General features: G+C 34.8%; 1 protein-coding gene across 1 annotated transcript in view; it reads left to right on the plus strand.

Moving 5' to 3' along the window:
- The first annotated feature begins 1,058 nt into the window (after positions 1–1,058).
- Positions 1,059–22,246, plus strand: part of LOC129789983 (protein eyes shut) — a 66,487-nt gene continuing 45,299 nt past the window's right edge. Inside the window, exons 1-2 of the mRNA XM_055827133.1 lie at positions 1,059–1,232; positions 2,955–3,474. The gene's annotated coding sequence lies outside the window, so the exon portion shown is untranslated. The remainder of the gene's footprint in view (positions 1,233–2,954; positions 3,475–22,246) is intronic.

A 22,246-nucleotide genomic window follows, 5' to 3' on the forward strand; every position in this document is an offset into this window, starting at 1 on the left:
ATCTTGAATTTTTCTCATTCTGTCTTTCATTCTTATTGCTTCTGATTCAGTTTGAGGCTTAGAATATAATTTTATTTAAATTTAAAACCTTTTATTCTAATTTAATTTTTACCTTTATTTTGATTTTCTATTTTTCCAACATATTTTTTCAGTTTAACAGTTTTTTTTATTTTCTGTTTTTCCAGGATACTTTTCCAATTATTTATTAAAAATTATCTTTCTTTTAAATAATTAAAAAATATATATTATATAATTTTACTCCCTTTAATGTTCCTTTAGACGTGAAAACATCCCTATCCTACCCCTTAAACTTTTAAACTCGCTTATTGCATGAAAAGTTTCTCTTTGAGAGCTTAAAATAAATATGAAACAAAATATTTGTTTAGGTAAACAATTTATTTCTTTAGTATATAAATTTCCCTGCTGTGTCTCACATAACTAACTGTGTGAAGACTAAATAATGTAAAAGCATCGCATAATATGCTTCAAGAACATTTCAAAGTTTTTGTATTTGACTTTCTTCTCTACACATACAACAACTTTTGCAGGCGGATTATCATGTTTATTGCCTTGACTTTGGGGAAACTTCACGGTCCCATGCACGCCCCCGCTGGCATCTTTTCTATTGAATCAGCTCTCGTCCTCGTATATGTAGTTTGCCTGCACTATGTGTAGTTTTACGTTATATTTTCCCCCAATATGGCTTTTTCATCACCCTCAATGAAAGTTTAATGAAACACCCGGTACACAGGGCGTGCTGCTGCTTTTGCCTAGCGTACACAGGTTCTGAATAATTTCGCCGGAGCAGAGCCACGGCTTGGTATATTGGGAGCTGACCTTTGTGGCATGGATGCAACGCGCGAGCCGTAAATCCCTTCGCCACGTGGACTTTTTATTTTGACCGGCACTTCCCCACATGCAGCCAGTTGTCCTGCGCACCACCCAGAGCGCCCCACGCGAAGGATTCCCACTGGAGAAATTCACCACTCTCAGGCCAGAAAGGATACGGCTCGTTGGCATTTGAGACAACAACGACAGTCAGTGGAGAGCTTTCGGAGTGTTCGGTTGAATTCTCTCCCCTTTTGGCAAAGCCAGTGAGAGCAAACACCCTTCGTGACTTGGTGCATTATTTATCACAACTGTGCGGATATTCTCCTTTTCATTTCTCGCGAAAGTGTGAAAGTCCTGCTGAAAGTTTCTTTCACGCGGAACTTCCTTTTTTGCGGATTCTGGTGTGGATTTTTTGAATTTTCCTTCCCTTCTTTAATGTATAGAAGAAGAAAAAAATCACCCCTTGAGGTGTTTGGGGTTTATTGAACGCCAAGAAGGACGGTTACCATCGTTGCGGCACCAAACCACACCGCTGAGGGGGTATTGAATTGTTGTGGTTGGGTACCAAAAGAGCCGGGGAGAAACCTCGCGCGGACCCCACAGGCAAACTATGAGGAAGTGGCGTGCCTGAGGGTCGTTGGATGAATAAGGGGGTGCTTTCCGCGTATTTCGGCCCAAGAGGGGGATGATGAGGGAACTTTTTGGTGTGTATGCGTGCGGACAAATAGTACGTTATTTGTGGTCGATAGTCACTTGAACTTTTAATGGAATTGAAATGGGGGAGGGTTCATCCCTTACAATAGCTCAAAGAGGAGTTGCCTTACAAAAAAATTGCCACTTTGTGCGTGGAAAATTGAAAGAATTGTTATATCTCAAGTATTTCCATAAAAAAGAGATAAATATTGCAGAATATAGATATCGATAGAAGCTTCGGAAAAACTTGCAGCTTAAGTCTAAAGCGTCTGAAACAAATTTAAAATATTTGAAATCAATGAAATGTTCTCTGGATTTTCTCACTTTAATTCTTGAAGTTCTTCTTGTTTTGTGTAAGAAAACGAGCTGAGAATTCTTGAGTATTGAGATTTCTTAGAAAGCTTGTTAAATTGGAAATTGTTTTCCCTTTAATAAGGTAAGGAAAATAAGAAGTTGTTGACTTTTTAAAAACACAAGAATTCATTTTTCATTGATAAATCTTTCTTGTAAATTTCTCAATTTTTTTTTTATTTTTAAGGATTTTTTTAGGATTGTTTGGTGATCTTTTTAAGAGTTTTTCTATTTTTTTTAAAGCTGTTAATTTTACTTAAAAGTTAATAAAAGCTCCAAAGTTATTTGTAATAAAACAAATTGTTTAATTTTCTATTCTTCCTTAAGCTCTGAATTTTACTTCAAAGTTCACAAAAGCTTAAAAATTATTTCAAAAATATTAAATTTTTTAAGCAAGATAATTTTGAATTAAAAAAATATTAAAATATTACAAAAATTAAAATAAAAAAAGACTTAATTCTAATGCGCAATTGTAATAATTCCAGAAACTTTTTTTAAAATTTATTTTAACAAATATCATGAAAATTTAATTTTAAATAGTAATACGAAAAATAAAATTCATAGTTTTAGAGAAAGTTTTGATTGAAAGTTTTTCTATTTACAAATTAAAGAAGCTTTTTGGCGGTTTAAAACTTTCATAAACTTTCATATAAAGTACAGAAAAGCTCTCCTCGGAAATCTTGATTCTTCTCAATAATACATCCACTTCTAGTTTATCTTCGGGAAAATTATTAAAATTTAAATCTAATAGCATATTCTATTTAGGGGAAGATTCCACAAATCCGATCCTCTGTTTCTTTTGAAAATTGAGTTTAGAATGAGTTTTCTTTTAAACATTTACTAAATGGAAAACTAATACTTATTTTTAAAAACTATAAATGAAGCAAAGTTCAAGCACAAAGGTCGTATTTTGGTCATTTTTTTCTCGTATAAATAAATAGGATATACATATACGATGAAGCCGGACTTCTTGGCAAAAGCGAATCGTTTTATCTGGGGTAGCTAAAGCTACCAAAATCCACATTTTCGAGTGTTAATTTATTACCTGTTGCATTAAGAAAATCCCAACATATATTTAGATTGGACTTGTCTGACCGAGAGGAGAATCCCCTTGGCCATTGGGGGATTGCAAGTAGATAGTGAAGACTCCAGTACAGTGGAATTGTTTGCCGTGAATTAAGCCACATAGAACATAACGAGGATGTTTAGTGCTTTCGTATAGTGAAAGAGCATTCCCTTGGCCACAGTGTGTTTGCTTGGGAAAGAGACTACAAATAAACTCCACACTCAAGGGCTCTTTTCTTGAAGCTCCCTTGCGGGTGAATCCTAAAAAGGACGCAGGGGCTCTGTGTGCATTTGTGCACACCACAAGTGTGGGGTAGGGGAGTGGAGACAAAAGGAAGGAAGAGTGTACGTAAACTTTGGTATTATATAGAAAGGAGAGAAAAGTGAATTTTGGAAGCGGAAATCCCATCAAAGGCACAGAGAATTTTCTCTTTTATTCCAAAGTTGAAATTAATAACATAAACAAGTGTTTGGTGGTTTGTCTCTGCATCCTGGTGAACTATATTGCAGCAAATTGCAGTCAATCTCATTAAGGTAAATATTAAACATTATATTCAATTTACATACAACCACACAAAAGAGCTCGCATCGTCAATGGGATGACTCTAATTAATTTCATTACGTGGGACATTCTCACTCGTTTCTGCATTACATCAAAGGCTATATATAATCTTACTTAAGAGCTTCATGTTTATTGTATCATCTTCTCAGGGAATTCTTTATTTTATTTCTTTTTCCTTTTTCGAAAGAAAGAAAGGGGAGATTTTTTTGTTATTGGAATTTATTGTCTGGCCCGGAAGCAAGACCGGAAACACGATACCTTCATTTCGCAAAGATTTACCTCCATTGGCTTTAAAGTTCTCCTCCAGAGCTTATATATATATAAAAGGAATTGGCCCAATTTTCCTTGAGGGGTTGTGGAAATCCAAGAAGGGTTACACAGATCAATGGATTGTGGCGCTTTCTTTTCAGCTGAATCAGCTTCATGAGGAGAAAAATATTGTTGTCTTAGCACATTTTGTGTTTGGTCAGAAAACTCTCTCACAGGTTTGCCTTTAAGAATCCCCAACGATTTATTTGATAAATTTTATCCCATAGCTTCTTTCTTTGGCTTTTATTTAATCCTCAACCATTTCACGTCCACCATGAAATTAATTTATGGCTTAATGAGACATTTTACTTGCCTAATAGCTCACTTATTATCACTCAGGGGTGACAGTTTATTTTATTTTTATCCTACATTTATATTTGAATATTTTATTACAAATTCTATTTTGAAATTATTTTCATCAGTTTTTTTTTAGAACCTTTCTGTATTTATTGATTTTCCCCGAAATATAGTATGTTTGTTTTAAATTAATTAGTGAACTAAAATTGAATCAATTAAACTTCTTTCTGTCCTTTGAATAAAAAATATATTTTTCATGCAGCATAAGCCCTTGAGCTAGGACAGAAATCGAGATATTGATTTTTTTTCTTCCTCTAACTTTTAATATTTTTCATTTCACTAGCTGTAAGGGTTGTAATTAATTTTATTCATTTCAAATTTCATCGGTTGAGCTGTTTGAGGGTGTGTGTGTGTATCTAATTAAATCATTTGAAGCATCCTCCACAGCTGTGTGTAGAGACAAAGCATATGCACACAGTGCAAATGCACCACAAAGTAAAGTCCATGCAAAAAATCCCATCTTCAATTAGACAGACAAGCATCAAAGCAATTTAAAATTGAATTTTCTTCATTGGAATTTTTGTACACATTCCCCGGTTGAGTGAAATAAAACTTCCAGACGAAGAGAATTATTAATGAAATTAAAAAAAAAAAAAGAAAGAGCACAAATACTATCCCCCGCGAAAGCTCAAAAGCTCTCGCATCCCTTTTGTGTTGGCTTTGAGCAATTTACATTGTAATTAGTCTGGTCAACAGATGCTACACATAGCACAGGGTGAATACTGCTTTTTATGTTATGTACATACGTATTTTGATAGAAAGTGTGGAGATATTTCCTTTTTTTTGGTATAAAGAAAAAACGCCCATTTTTCGCAGTTAAATTAATTTCTAGAGCTCTCTGAGGGGAAAAAACCAATGTATCATCTACTTCCGCATTGCTGCTATTTTTAGCATGGAGGGAGGTCATGTGGATCCATTTGCTTTTAGGAGGTGGGGGGTGAGGGAGTTCCGTTGGGAAGATATTCGACTAAACAACATTATCCAGGAAAATTCCTCTGTCCCCATGTCTGAGGGGGTGTTTTCCGTTGAACAAAAATAAATCCAACCACCCACGCTAAGGCAGGTTTGTTTGATCGATTCCACACTGTGGGGGCTTTCACAGAAAGCCTCCCCACGGTCTCATGCCGCACCCCACCACAATTCCCGGGGATACATTGGGAGGAACACATTGAATTTCCTCTGCAAATTCCACATACCACGGAATCCTCCTGTAAGTGGAAAAGCTCTTCCGCTCACACCGCGTGTGGAAGTAAATAGCACGGCGGGAATACGAAATTGGTGCGAAATTCATGGTACGGGCGCGGAAAAGCATTGTGGCACTTTTCCAGAAAAATCCCACCCACACAATTATATATGTATGACATGGAAATGTTTATAAATGATGCTACAGGATGCGCTTCGCTTTGGATACAAGTGTGTGCTACACAAATAACTAAAAAAGCCGTCGTACGAATATTTCCTCGAGAACGTGGGCAAAAGTTGGTGTCTTGGCCCCCCGAAAGGAAAAAAAAAGAAAGAGATTCTGAGGTGATACAGCGGGTGTGTTGAGATGGTACAACAAGAAAGGGGTTACACAGACTTTGTAAGAAGGAGGAGGGAAGGCTTGGAAAAGGTCGATTTCATCTTAGAAATTCAGGAACTTCAACGAGGAGTATGCACGCGATTCCGTCATGGGAAAATGTTTCAAATAGGGCCTGAGAAAAGGGGTTGGATGGAAAGTGCTTTATACATTCTCGGGGATATGTGGTGGTGTTCCTAAATTTACAGCAGCATTGCCAGGAAGTGTAATAACGTCAGTACTTCATCGCACTTCAGTTCACACTATTTTCGCAATTTACAGAAGAAAATGTGCCTACAAAATTCCACTCAAAAGCTAAAGGAGATGCTTGTGTAGAGAGAAAATGGGAAAGCTTTTCGATTTTAGTTGGAAAAATGTTGGAAAGGAAAATCAGGAAAGTTTTAAATCAAGGACAATGGATGTTATTTTTGAAAATCAATGAGAGAAATTTTGAAGAATTAAAATTGATAGAAAGTCGAAATGGCCAAAGTTGAAATTTACAAAGGTTTTAATTGGCAGAAGTTTGCATTGAAAAGTCAAAATTGATGGAAAACTGAATTAGCAGAAGGTGGAGGGTTCAAATTGATTACAAAACTGAAGTCAATCATAACGCGTCCAGTTATAAGAGTTGGTGTCCCACAACGTGTAGAAGTTTGTTTATGCGTTGTAATGCGATTTGTGAGCAGAATTAGTAGACTTTGATTTTTTTGTAAAATTCGGCAATTTGGTGGATAAAAATGGTCATATCTCTGGTTCTATAAGACCTACAGAAATTTTTTGACTAGTTTTGGAAAGGTATTAAAACAGGCTATAAATTGAGATAAATTTCAATAATTTTCAAAGTCACCTCCAGAACACAAAATGAAGATTTTTTGTTTTACAAGAACATTTTTTGGCATTTTTCGTCTTGAAGAAATGGTTTTAGAAGTTTTTGATGTTCTAGAAAGTTGTAGAGTTTTGCAAAACCTTTAATTTGATACCAAGTTGAGCGAAATCGGACAAGCCGTTCAAGAGATATGGTTCTTAGAACTTTTCAAATTCAAGAATTTTTCAAATGGCTATATCTTCTAAACGGCGACATAGATTTTCTTCATTTTCGGACTGAAGAAAGATATTGAGTCAGGCTACAACATATCAAAATTTAAAGGAAAACGATAACAGATGTTGGGAGATATGGCCCCTTAAAGTTAGGCAATTTTTGTTTTTATTTTTAGCGCCTCTTACGGATGTTTTTGAAACTTGAAATGTTCTAGACAGTTGTAGGGCTTCCCAATACCTTTCATTTGATACCAAGATGGTCAAAATCGGTCAAGCCGTTCTCGAGTTATATCGAAAAAACACTTTTCGCTTTAGGCCGCCATATTTGCTAAACCGCTTGACCGATTTTCAAGTATGAATTGTTGATGAAAACGTCTCACTGAGCCCTACAACATACTAAAATTGCAGACCTCTAGCTATAAGGGAAGTGGTTGACGGTATTTCAAAATGGCGGACGGCGGCCATCTTGGATTTTGAAAATGCGAAAAAATGAAATTTTACACCCACTTTTCTATAGAAAACTTCAAACCCGAAGTCTCTATCTATTACCATTCTCGAACTATAAGGCAAAGTTTGGGCGACCGGCAGGACGGCCGGCAGGACGGCCGGCCGGATCAAAAATTTTCCACCACCATTTTCGTAATGTGGGATGTCTAAAACGTGCTCATACCAAGTTTGAGCCCGATCTGAGGTGGTCGGTTTTTCCGACGATTACAATACTTGGTGTTGGCCACGAAGTGGAACACCAACTAATTGTGAACGTTGAAATGATACAAATTATAATGACAGAATATGAAATGACACAACTTGAAATTGACAGTTACAAAAAATGAAAAATTAACAGATCATTACCAATTTGACACAGTTTGAAACTGATAGACGTTTATTTTGACAGAAAGTTAACTTGTTAATCTTCAAAATATTTTTCAGTTAAAATTTATAATACAAAATTGTTATAAACTAGAGAAACAAAAACTGACAGCTGCTCAAATGACAGAATCATAACTGACAGAAGCACAATGACAATAAGAGTGACAGAATTTAATCAATTTGGAAGCATTCGTGTTTAAAACTAACTAAAATTTAAAATTCAAATATTAACGACTTTCTTCATAACTGAAAAATCTTCACGCTTAGATTGGCTCAGACAGAGAATTTCTCCTCAAAGAAATTCATTCGACATTATTCTAATCTCTCAGCCGTAGAATTTAGGGATTCTTAAATTTTGTCACCCATGTGAAACATTCCTGTTGAGCAATTTTCTCAGTATTTCTCCTCTTTTACGTACCAATGCATTCTCCCGACAAACCGGCATTACTGATGCTCTCCTCCCCTCCCGCATTTTGCATCACCCACCCCCAACCCCAAATGTGGCAGAAGAAATATCCTAGACATGTGTTTGCTGGACTTTCAGCTATTTCCTGGCAGCCATGTGGAAGTTTTCAGAAATAAAATTGCGCTAAACTTTCTCACTCCATTGATTTTCTGTTGGATTTTCAATGTGAATTTTATATATTGCTCCAATAAAATTAAAGTGACAATTAGATTGATTTTATTGCATGTTTGTACTATTTGCATTCATTTCTATAAAATTGGGCTTTATATACAGAAATAACAAATATTATTGTGCAATGAAAAAGCTTTTCAAATAAAAGAAAATTTCAAATATATACCAGACATAAATATGGAAAAAAGATACCTATATAAAGATTTTTATTATTTTTCAAAACATGCTGTGCAATTTTAATTTTAACTTTTATAAAAGAAATTGAAACTTTATGAAAAAAATTCTTCAGTTGAAACGAAATTAAAAATTCATTCTTGATTAGAAAATGTCTGGCATTTTGGGAGAGAGAATTCTGCTTGTTGAAGCGACACATTATAATCCATTGAAAATCCATTCGAGCGAGTTTTCTGCAAATTTTCTCGTTTTCCAATATGTTGGACAAAATATTGAGCAAATGCATCAGAGCAAATTGTTCTTTGACAATTTCCTGTCCGGAAAGTTTCAGCAGAGAAGGAATTTATTTCATTGTTCCCAAAGAAAAGCGAATTGGCAGAAACTTTTTCCCCACCCACCCATCATCCACCACCCCCCCCCCCAACACTCCTTGGCATTTCTTTAATTTCTCCCAATGGTGTTCCTTTCTATGTAACATCAATGAAATACAAAATGCTCCGCATGAGCAGCGATGAGGAAGAAATTAATGTAACAGGAATCATTTGCATACATTTTGTGATCTCCATAGAGGGGCTGCCCCCATATACTATATACTTTATGCTGGGGATTTTGATTTTCAAATTTTGGGAGAATAACATTTCCACTTGACGAGAGAAAGTGATTGATGGTTCACAATGTATTTTCGTTGTGATTTTCCGCAGAGTTTCCGTGAGGACTCCCAATAGAGTCCTTCTTTTTTCTGCTTTCACCATCCTTTTCTCAAGGGGGATGGTCCCATGTTATGGTTCTCTGAACACCAGCAAACCCTCCTTTTGATGAGAAAATGATGAAGCTTTAGCTTTTGTCAAAAGAATTCGCTTATGCGGAGTTTTTCTTTCCTTTTTTTTTTAAAAACTTTTCTAACCAAAATTTACTGAATTTTAATATATTTTTTTGTTGAAGATGAAGAATTAGCAAAACCGGTTGGGACGTTTAAACCAAAATAATTAAGTTTGTTTATTTTAAATTAGTTAGTTAGTTAGTTTAGTTCTGCAGAAGTTTTAGTTTGATTTGAAAAGGAGATGAGAGAATGACAGATGTCAAATTGACAGAAGCTAACCTGACAGAGGTACAAATGACTGCACTTACTAAATTTCGGAAGCTTTCGTGATCCTGCAAATTCTTTCAATGAATTCAATAACGACTTTCTGGTCTCTAAAAATAATGATTTTCGTGTTATTCGTTTTTTTAATGAGTTTTATTGACTTGAAATTTGAATGGGAATTCAACTCAGACCACACAAAACTTTTAGTTCTTTTAGGTTAAACAATTTTGATGGATTTGAAACAAACTGTTGGACATTTCCGGATTAATTCTGACTTAAAGGACATTACGTTACATTCCTTGATCCCTTTGAAAGAGAAATCGAACAAAGGACCTGTGGATTTATTTCGCTTCAAATTTAGAGATTAAATTGTTGCACAACTCCCTCTCTCTGGTATCTGGATGTTATTTCAAAGTCCCCAATACAAGCAATTTTGTGATTATTGCTGTGAGAGGATATCCATCCGAAATGTCGTCTCGCCAGAGACGTTCTCAATTAAACTTTCCTGAGGGGTGGATTAGGGGGCGTGTGAGTTGTGTGGCGAAATGGGGGGTGGAACAACGTGCGAATGAATTACCACCCGTAGTGATATTGTGTCTTGTTTGTTTGAATAGCTCCAGGTGAAGCTACGGGTGTAGAGTGAAAGCTACCTAATCCCAATGTGTATAGAGCTACTTCTTCGTATATGGTTTAATGTTTGCAGAGGCACACAATGGGGGTTGTGGATGGAAGTACTACGAGTACCCCAAAATCTCAGCACTGGTATTTACTTATCCCCTTGTTTCGATTTCGGACAGGGATAAGCGCGTGCAATCCCAAAAGTGGAAATTTTCTAAAATGCGGCAAATCCACTCGACCTCGTCCGAACTTACAGAAAAAAAAACAGGAAAACTAAACACACACAACCTCTTCTTTCCCACATTAAAACAAGACCCCAATGTCCACCTAAAATATTTGTCCACACGAATCCAGGTTTTCGTTGTAACACAAAAACTCATTTCCCCAAAAATCTCACAAACCCTCTCCCCCCTATATCTACTCTAAAAAGTCTACCAAACCCTCGGAAGGGGTTATGGTAGCTTTTCCACCCGATGAATGAGCTTTTCTTTCGCCGGAAAAAAACCTTCTGCTGTGTCGAAAGGAAATGGATGGGGGTCAATTTCGGGATGCTGTGTGAGGGGTGGTTTGGTAACACATTTTGATTTCTGCCCGAAATGAGGAAAAGGGCAGAACCTCACAATTCACAAAAGGAGAACTAGAGTGGATGTATTAAGAAAAATCTCATACCATGACCGTCCGTTGGTTTTTAATATTCTTCCCCACTTTTCTTGGACTTCTCTGTACTTTCAACATTTACTTGTACAATGGAGAAAACCTGGGAAGGGGTTATTTGAAAGATTCGTGGTACGGGGAGGAAATTGCATAAATTACATAAATTATTTATTGTTTTACTTAATTTGTTTTATTTTCTCTTTGAATTTATTTTTCTGGAGTATACTAGATTTCATCTAGAATTCTAGATGATCTTAAAGTGAAAATTAAAAAAAAATGCTATAGGTCATTGAGACTAAAAAATTCAGAATTATGCATGGCTTAAAAAAAGTAAGTTAGGCTCAAGTTTTCTTAAATTAAGCTTTGATTTTTTAATCAAGTTTTCTCAGTTTTCTTAAACTAAGCTTTGATTTTTTAAACAAGGCTCAAATTTTCTTAATCAAGGCCTTAATTTTTTGAGCTAGGCCTTCGTATTTTAAGCCAGACTTTAGTTTTTTTTTTATGCCAAACTTAAGTTTTAGGCTCAGACTGAATTGGAGGTGAAAATGCGTTCAGCTGCAATGAAACTTATCCTTGCTTTAAAACCTTAAAAGTCTGATCCATAAGATCTCAATGCAGGCCAAAATAGCTTAAGTTTTGCTTGAAAAACCTAAGCTTAGTTTAGAATCTAACAAAGTCGGAGTTGAGAGTAGTAAACACCCAAAATCATAAATAATAAATAAATATCGTAATAGAAAACCTATAAAATAGTGAAAAATAAAAACATATATTAAAAGAAAATCATGAACTTTTCATGCAACCACAATCTGACTGTGCTTGAGGGGTTCCTGTTTAGCAATTTACTTGGAATTCTCCTTAACTATTCGGGACGAATGTTGCCAAAATGAGTACGCGGTGGGGGGAAGGATGGGTGGGAGCTAAGAAATGAGGAAGAGTATAACTCAAGAATAATGATGAATGCACACATTTCACATTAATTATTTGCGTTTTTCTCCGTCTCTCCCTCCAGCATATCTTTCATTTATAGTTATGAGAAAATATTCTCATCTTTATGTATACAGCTTGTTGTTTTTTTCCTCCTCCTCCTCCTCCATCATACCTACATACATATACTTGACTACTGCTCCATATATATTTATTTGAAAGAGAGACAAAAACCAAACAATGCAAGAAACTTTTCCATCGCCCGGTGTACACTCATCGTCAAGTCAACAAGATGAAAGATGATGATGGCGCGGTATGAAGATGAAGTGAAGATGCTGAGATAGTTTATTTGGGTGGAAATGCATCTCAAACGACAATCCGTCGCATATTTACGCTCTGTGAGATTTCACCGAAGAGGGAAATCGATTTTCCCACCACTCGGCACTGCACTTTCCACTACATTTGTCTACTCAGTGGGCGAAACGGCAGTACTATATTAACAACTCGCTCCGTGCATTTGCGACCCACCCGGTTACAAGAAAATCCTACCACTCGTCTAGACGTTCGCTTTTGCAGCAACATCCTGTACTCTCGCCATAAGACAAACCGCACATGACTTTTTTTGCACAAAATGCACATGAGAAAATTCCCCAAAATGGGACGTAATTTCCATTTTACCACCCTCGTGCGCCCACTGAAATCTCCTTGAAAATGTCATCTCCGTTCTCCCGAGAAGAACCATTATTGGGAAATACATGAAAATTTTCATTCAGAAACTTTTGCCCTTTTTGAAAATGTATAAATTTGCTCAAATGAAATTTATTTACGAAGGAATGGTTGAGCCCAAAGAAATTATGAGCTGAATATTTTGCTAATTAAAATGATGATTTAACAGTGGCAATTAAGACATGATTTACTAACCCCATATTGGCGACATAAAAGCGATTATTTTGTGAGAAATTTTGCCATTATAAGGAAATTGAATACAATTGCTTAAGTAACTTTTACTCTCAATCCATGAGACTTTGTGAACGTTCTCTCACCATATTTTTGCCAAGGTAAAGCAATGTGTTCCCAAGATGTGCTCGGAAATTTGTGATAAGCACAGAAAAAATGTTTATGTGCGGTTTATACTTTTATAAAGTATTCTGGAATTTTAATTAAAAATACAGAGATGTGCAGAAAAATAGTTGGAAGTTGTTATGCAGGAAAATAAACTTTTCAAATGAAAAATATTCGTTTATTCTTTAACGATTCTTCTTTACCACCATTCAAATATTTTAAGGGAGTAAATTCGGGATTTTACCTTCAGAAGTTTCTGAATTTTAATCAGTACGACATTTTGGAAATGGGTATCTTCTTCCTCAGGTATAAAATTTTATTATTAACAGTTTTGGAGATTAAAATGAAACTATTTGGAAATTTTGTAATTAAGGATTTAAAAATAAAACATTTCAATAAAAATAATCGCAATATTGTTTGATACATCATTTAAATAGAACAATATTATTTTGCCAATAACAAGCATAAAATTCATAATAATTGTTTTGTTAAACAATTCAAAAACATTAATTTTACGAATTAAAAGTTATTGAGCATTTATCTAAAATACAAAAGTTATGACAAATCATTTGAAAACAAATTAAGCTTGATTATAATGCATTTTTAATCTCCTACAATTGTAATTAATATTCTGTCAAAGCAGAAATTTCTATAATCAAATAAATTTGGCATAATTGAAATACCTACCAAAAATTAATTTATCAAAACATTTGCTATTAATTGCGAATTTGCTAACTCAAAAACCAAAATCAATTTGTCAGTCAAGCTGATTTTTATGGGAATATCAACAAATCTCTCATTTCACACTAATTTATTGCAATTAAATATAATTTTATTAAAATTTAATTTATTCTTTGATTTAATAATGTTGTGGTATTGTTAAACTTATAAAAAATTCATAGATAATTTGAGAAAATTAAAATGAATAAATATAACGATAAAAATGTTGCTGAGTTTTCTATATTTTTAATTACTGGGACATTGTTTGTTTCTAATTTTTTAATTTGAAATGTTTGTATCAAGTATATTTTAAACAATACTGTTTATTAAAAGACCTTAAGAAGAAAACTTAAAAATTTTATTAAGTAATTGTTGGAAAAACTCTTTTTTGATCAAAATTTCAAATAAAAATTAAAATTTATTTTTCATTTCTAATTCTAAATATTTTTTCAGAAAATATATTTTTTATATAAAAACTCACATCACTTATCTTGGAACTTTATCATATCTAAACAAACATAATTAAACAAACTAAAATCCGTGAAAATAGATTTAATTTTCATGTAATAAACTTTGACCATATTCAATACATAATGTCCTTTAAAATTAATTTAAAAAATTAATGGGATTTTATACACTTTCCAAAGAATTTCAGATATTCTTTTTTAGATTTTGTAAAAGATTTTTTTAGATAAAAATTTTACATGAGTTCTATGGAATTTAGTATAAAATTTAATAAAACATTTCTGTATGAATTTCTCGTCTACATTGGCATGGAATTCTAATTAGAATTTCTCTTTCAGAACTCCATATATTTTATATAGCACAATAATTTGTATTGTTGTGCAACATAATAGAGAATACATGTCTGTGTTTAAATGTAACAAAGCAAATTTCCATTGGATTATTGCTATCTTGTCTGTCCGCATGTAGCATCATCACCTAATTTTCGCAAAATGTGGGTCATACATAGTTGGTTTGAAGGGACGAGGGGGATGGGAGCCAAGTCTAGGTCAGGTATGTCTCATATTTGATCATATATTGATGCTCAACATTGTGGAAATTGTTCCAAATTAATTCTCTAATTAGGGGGATACGTGCAACAAACTTGAATGGGACTTTTTCCAATTCAGTGGATTAACAAGCAAGAGAAATTCCCACATTAGATGCAATCACATTGATTAAAATGGGTATAATGGGTTTGCGGTGTTTGCGGGGGTGCAAGAAAGTCAATAATCACTTCCCAATGAGGGGGTGTGTGTGCAAGAAAAGTGGTTATATTTTGTGGGTTGGGGATGTCACATTATTGTGCATGAGCTTGTGAATCTAAATTATTCATGGCCATAGTCATGGATTCTCCTTTAAGAGTTTGGTCTTCTGCTTGAGTTGAAACTGATGCTGAATTCTTAAGGAGATTTACTCACTATATATGTAATGTATGTACATAATGTAAGGGTTTGGGGTGCCAAAGCAATCCCAAAAGGGGTGGAATTTTATCCACGGAGAAGATCCTTTTTTTAACAGCTCGCCAAGGACACAGCCAGTGTGCTTCAGGGTTGCACAGTGTTGCTGTTAATTTAAATACGAACGATTTTTGCTATCAAATTCGTTTTCCAAGAACTCCTCTCGCTCTCAAGATTCCCAATTCTTATATATAACGTATTCTTCCCACCCACTGCGAAAGTTCTCTTTTAGTGGAGTTCTTTCCCTGCAATTTCACTCATTAGTGCCGGCAAGTTGTATGTTCCACACTGTCAGTCCCAATTTAAATGGATCCTTCATTAGTTTTCCGTTCCCGAGGACGCCTCCAGCATTCCCTTCTCAAACCGCAGACTCACAGCTCTTGAGATACTTTGAGGATAATTATGGGAATTAATTTCAAACGACGCCACTCATTCGCCTCTCCCACGACATCGAGAGGATGAATGTAATTGAAATTATTGTGAGACTAACGTTGGATGACAAAAAAATGAAAAATTCTTTAAGATTATTATAATTTTTTCCCATTTTAAGCATTATTCATTGAATCTTTTTAGGTGATAAAATTTTTATTAATAAATTCGAAATTAAATTATAAATTTATTTTAGCAGAAAATTGGTGTCAATCCATTAAAAAAATATTGATAAAATTGCAATCAAGTCTTTTATGGGGTTGCAGATGAAATAAATCATCCCTGTGATTGTTTTATGGGGTGTTTTTTTCATGCACGGGACAAATGGTGTTAATGATGCCAATTAATCTAATCTCGCCGGCAATAAATGCAAATAAATTCACATTTTATCCTGTGAAAATTCTTAGTGAGCTTTTTAAAGCTTTCATCCCCATCCACCCACCGCTCGCCGCATGCATTTAATGTGACATCTGCGTGGTGCTTTATGGGAGCTTTTTTTACGATACGCTATCTAACAATCAACCCTCTGAGCACATTGTCTCTAATAAAAATGAATCACTCTCAGAGTTTTTTGTTGTTGTTGCATCAACCCCCGTGTGGTTTATTTACAGTCAAAAGGAAAATTAAAGGGAGGAAAAGGGAAAGCTGGCTCCTTGTTATGTGAGGGAATTCATGATTCAATTTCTATTTGGATTTTGTCACACAGAAGCGCTTCAATGTTGTGTTTGCAGCGTGCTTTTCCCGCGCTTGGGGATGCAAATAAAAAGACTTGTGAGCTTCAAATCCCCGCACCAGAGAGTGAATAAATAAATTATTTGTGCGCGCTATACCGGCATTTTACAGCCATGATCGTCATTTTTTACAATCGTACACAATAAAAATGCCTCGCAAAAGCACGTGAGGAGTACGCAAATTCGACTTTTGCATCATAATCAGTCATATATTTGTGCTCTGCTGAGTTGTGACTGTAGTGAATGGAGAAATTCAACGTTGAGAAGCTTTTTTTTTCTTGGGAAAATAAAAAGCTCTTTCGGGGATGATTTTTGTTATGTTTGTACATATGTGGAAGAGAGCTTTTACTTCTTAGATTCTTGATTTTTTTGGTAGCAATAAAATGGCATCAATTTAATCTTTGACAAAGGAAATCTTTCTTTATGATTTATGTTAATTTTTTGAAGCATAAAAATGCTGAATAGAATAATCTTTTGGAGAGAAAACTATTAAAAATTTAATGATGCGCAAAGAAGTCTCAATAACTTGAGGGTGTCTGCGACAAAATCAATTTGCAGCCATTTATTTTGTCGTTAAGGCAACAATTTTCCAATGTAATAGAGAGAGCAACTTCACCATATCATGACAAGAAAAACCAACAACATTGTTTGGCGCCAGAAAGATGAGAAGATTTTCCTTGTGGACGATGGCAAAAAAAGGGATGGCTATTTTCACATCCTTCTGTGCGGCCATCACATCATACACTCCCCGCATGGCCGCTATTATCGCCAGCATAATCATATATTTACAGGGCAGTGCACAAAGTGATGGATTGAAGAGGAGAGAGGGATTTTTGTGTGGGGTGGAAGAGATATAGGCCCATTCAACCCCTGTGAGCTCTTCACTGGCTTTTGCAGTTAATCGTGCGGAAAATTAGGAAATTTACTGCTGCTGCTTTTATCACGCGAGTCTGGGGGGTACAAAATGAATTTTCAAGACATTCTAATCCTGTTTGCTGGTAATATACTTATGCTGAAAAAAAATACGCACAAACTCCCTTTCCCCATTAGCAAAGGGCGTGGCGAAAAATGTATGTCATACAGGAGATTTAACCCAGCGAAAAGGGCAATAAACAACATCCTCATTTCGCAAAAATAAACCCTTTTTTTCATCTCCCTTTCCCTTCCGGAAGAGAGCTTTATTGTTGGAAAAAATACGCATCCGTATTTTTTTTGGCAGAATTTTTGTGTTTGTCGGTGATTTCATAAAGCGCCAAATTGAGAGCTGTGAAATATGATAAATTGCCTGAGGGGGTGATGTTTAAAGGGGCGGGATGCGCGTAGTACGAATGCTTTGGGGCAGTTGATTACATAAAATTGGACCTTTGCTAATTTAAAGCCCCACAATATAATTCCCGAGGACAGAACCTAAATTGAATAGCAGTACCTCGTTGTTCTGTGCTTAAAATTTAATTTGATACGAAACATTACTAATTTTGTAGCAGTGTACGGTGTGTACTTAATTTATCTGGGCTGAAGTTAATTAATTAAGGGAATTAATACTTCATTTTATTTTGATGATTTACTAGAACTGCAATGAAATGCATTATTTTGGTGGTTCTGGAGGAAATTTTTATGGAAAATTTGCATAGTTCAGTTGAATCGTTTTAGGGGCAATTTAGTGACAAAGTAAGAGGTTGCGTAAAGTGCGTAAAGTAAATAAAAATAGGAAAAGTCCTCAGGAAATAACCTTAAATTAATTTTTGTTTATTTAACATAAAATTTAATAATATAATAACCTTAAAAAAAGCCTAAAGTATGCCAAATGGTTTATGAAATATTCTATACATTTTTTTTTCTTAATGAAGGAACATTTTGTCTTACAATTTTTAGGTTAGGTTTCTGTAAAAGTTTCATTCTCTTCCAGAATATAGAATAAAACAATTTTAGTTAAACGTACCTGAGAATAAACGTAAGAAAATATCATACAATTTAATTCGTCAAGTATAATTTAATATATTTTATAGTTTTCCTAATTTTCAGAAACATAACCTCACTTTTGTAGAAAAACTGGAAAAAAAACTCTGAAGAAAACCTTTTTTAAGAAAAGAGAACTTCGCAATAAAAAAAATCGATGTTAACTTTAATAACAATAAAAGATATCTCAATGCAGCCCTTTGCTTTTTTTCGGCTCAGTATTTATAACAAATAGAATCAAATTTCCACTGTTTCAGTTAATTTTACTACATGAAAATATCTATGGTGAGAGACCTATTTTTTGGTTGTTGAAATTCTAACCTTCCGGAATTTACAGTAAGCCCCTGTAATTACAACATTTCGCGTGTTTTTCAGGAAAACACACGTGTACGCCGCGGGAAGGTGATACCTCTATCCCCATATTATGTTACATTTCACTCCTCCACATTTGGTGGTGCTTAATTAATAGTTATCCGATGACAAAACAGCAACATATTTGTCAATTGAGTTTAAATTTAGCTTCAAACCTCTGTTAATCTACCAAATTCCTGGAAGTATGAAATAATGACTTCCGGGAAATTTTAGAAATTCCGATCTTTAAGCTTCTTTTCAATGGAAATTCTTTGTATTTGGCATTGATCGAAGTATAATAAATACTTCTCAAGAATTTAATTAAAGCTTTAGAATTAAATTTCCGGTAGTTTTCTTCAGTATTATTTAGTTGAAAGCGTTGCATCTCCTAAGCTTTCTTCGAAGAACAAAATCTTTTAATTTGTCCTTCTGCGAAACTGTCATCTAAAACTTCCTATAATGCGGATCCCAACTGTATTATATATTGCAACAACATTTCCATGAATATTTTCTCAAAAGTTTGAAAATGTTTTTTTTTACTTAATGTATGCAACTCAAATTGATCAGTTAGAGCGAAAGTTGTTGGCAGATGGTGGAGGAGCTTTGTCAAATATGCAAAATAGAGCGTTGTGTGGTGGTGTTGGCACTGAAAGCACATCAAAAATTGTGGGATTAAGTCAACATTCTCGGGGAGGATACATTGTGTCGAACCCTGAATGACTCTTTTGCAAAACTTTCTCCGTCAAAGTCAGTATGAAGAGTGTTTACGCAAAGCAAACACTTTTTGGTTTCCACAGGAACCCCATTGGTAACACCTCAAAAGCTGCCCACAAACGAAGACTTCCCGGCATAACTTTAAAGGGGAAGTTGCTCATCGTGAACTTTCACCCACTCTTGAGTAACTTTTTCTTCACCAACATTAAAATAATTTATTTAATTTCCATATAACAAGAAACTCCAAAATATTACGAACAAATTATCTTATCTGTTTTTACTTACAAAGTTTTCCATGCACAGAGCTTTAAAATTAAACCCCCAAAAATTAGAAAAAGCACAAAAATTATTAACTTTACCGACAGGTATGTTGAAAGTTTATTGCTATATGAAAAAAACCAAAGCATGTATGAAACTGTTGAGCATTAAAAATATGTACGTCTATTTGCTATTCTGCTGTTACTCTGCGTCATAGGAACCCCCCGAAAAAAAACCGGAAACACGTGGTGAAGGTGGGGTGAAAAAAAAGCCCACCACCCCCATGGGCAAATTGGCGATTCTCCGTGGAAACGCTATAAATGCCATTCACACACAAAAGCTCCTATATTCAATGGTATATGAACGTTGAGAAACTTTCACTGCAGGCTATTTTCTCACATGCCGGAATAATGTTATTTTTGGATTTTCCCCCTCCCACCACCCCAACTGTGGCAAAGGAGCCTTCCGGGAGGCGGAAAAGCACACCAAATTCAAGCTCAAAAGTCAATCTGGCACTTTTCCACGTGACAAAATTCCATGAGGAACAAGAATGTATCTTCCATGGCTTAGAGCTTTCGCAGAAAGCAACCCATAGGGTGGAATTTTTTTTGACTCAATTTGCTGCTATACTCCTAGCCCCAAAAACCACGGAAATCCACGCCTTTGTTCTCCTGTATTAAGGGCGCAGAGTTTGAGGATTGTGCCGAATTGTTTTTGGTGACTCAAGGGCGGCTGTTGTTAGGAGGGATTAAAGAAATGCTCTAGTTTTCCTATTTCCGTACGAGATAGAAAAATAAATAAAATTTCACAAAAACTGCTATTTTTCTTGTATATATAGCGACGTTTATAAAAAATTTTATTGTCTTCATTAGGCTCTGTTAATTTACTTCTAAGACTTATTTTTATAAATTATCTCTGGAGAATATTAAAACTTAAATTCTTCAAATTGCTCTAAAATCTGAAGAAGAAGAGGACAAAGAAGAAGAAAAGGAAATTAAAACATCCCCCTTGGAAAAATCCTGCGTTTGCCCCTGTTGCCCTACCGCCGGCGATATTTTCCCTGTGCAAACGTCTCTTGTTTGGCAATTCAATCGATGGAATAGTTTCACCCGTGCTATGCTTTGTTGTAAACCTACAGAAAAGTTCCCTCTTGTGCTCTATTCTTTTCATATTTTAAGCTTGATATGAACATACAAAAAAAATCGCCTCAGAATATGCTTGGAATTTTGAAGAATTTTTCACTAGACATCTGATAGAAAGGGGGTAGATGATTTAATTTTAGCTTTTTTTTTGTTAAACTTTTGCATATGAGACTCTTGTGGAATTTCCATGAAAATTCCTGTGGGGATTTTTTTTTATTCTTCTCTATCTTGTTGTCTATGAAAGAGAGACTATCTTTCATAGAGAAATTTTCCTTGACAAGCTCATATCAATCATCGCGAAGCTAATTAATTAGCTTTGTAGCTTGTAGTTTTCACAGGAAAATTTATTTTGTGAATTTTTTAGAGAGGGTTAAAACTTTAGCTTCAGTGCTTCAGATAAATAAATCTATATATGTGGATTAATCAAAGTTTTATGCAAATACAGCCAAGAGAGGTAATATTTAGAATCTCAAAAGTACTTAAACATGAAAGTTGTTTCAGTGAGTATTTTGCCGCAGTACTTGATGTTTAATTAATTAATTAAATTATTTGACTATGAGAGATTATCTCTCATATCAACTACCTCTCATTTGTAACTCTTTTAGTTTGCTTAACGAATGGGAGATACTTGAAGCAAATTAATTAAAATAATAGAGGATGTTTTATATGGAAAGTCAATCATAACGCGTCCAGTTATAAGAGTTGGTATACCACAACGCGGATGAGTCAGTCTATGCGTTGTAATTTAATTTTTAAGTAGTATTAGTAGGCAAAGGTGATTTTTTATATGAAATTCATCAATTCGAAAGACAAAAATGGTTATATCTCAAGTTCTATTGCACATACAGAAATTTCTTGACTAGTTTTGGAAAGGTATTCAAATAAGCTATAATCTGACATATATTTCAATACATTTCAAGGTCACCTCCAGAACACAAAATGGCGGTTTTTTGTTCTACCAAAACAGTTTTTTGCACTTTTCGTCCTAAAGGAATGGTTTTAGAGATTTCTGATGTTCTAGAAAGTTGTAGAGTTTTGCAAAACCTTTAATTTGATACCAAATTGAGCAAAATCGGACAATCCGTTCAAGAGATATGGCTCTTAGAACTTTTCAAATTCAAGAATTTTTCAAAAGGCCATATCTTCTAAACGGCGACATAGATTTTCTTCATTTTCGGACTGATGAAAGATATTGAGTCAGGCTACAACATATCAAAATTTAAAAGATTTGCCTAATGGGGATTCTGAGATATTGCCCCTTAAAGTTAGGTAATTTTTGTTTTTGATTTTAGTGCCTCTTGCGGATGTTTTTGGAACTTGGAATGTTCTAGACAGTTGTAGGGCTTCGCAATACCTTTCATTTGATACCAAGATGGTCAAAATCGGTCAAGCCGTTCTCGAGTTATATCGAAAAAACACTTTTTGCTTTAGGCCGCCATATTTGCTAAACCGCTCGACCGATTTTCAAGTATGAATTGTTGATGAAAACGTCTCACTGAGCTCTACAACATACTAAAATTTCAGACCTGTAGCTGTAAAAGAAGTGGTTGATGGTAGTTCAAAATGGCGGACGGCGGCCATCTTGGATTTTGAAAATGCGAAAAAATGATATTTTACACCCACATTTCTATAGAAAACTTCAAACCGGAAGTCTCTATCTCTTGCCGTTCTCGAGCTATAAGACAAAGTTTAGCG

The sequence above is a fragment of the Lutzomyia longipalpis genome, chromosome 2 (genome assembly GCF_024334085.1).
Source record: "Lutzomyia longipalpis isolate SR_M1_2022 chromosome 2, ASM2433408v1".
In the NCBI taxonomy this organism is placed as follows: Eukaryota; Metazoa; Arthropoda; class Insecta; order Diptera; family Psychodidae; genus Lutzomyia; species Lutzomyia longipalpis.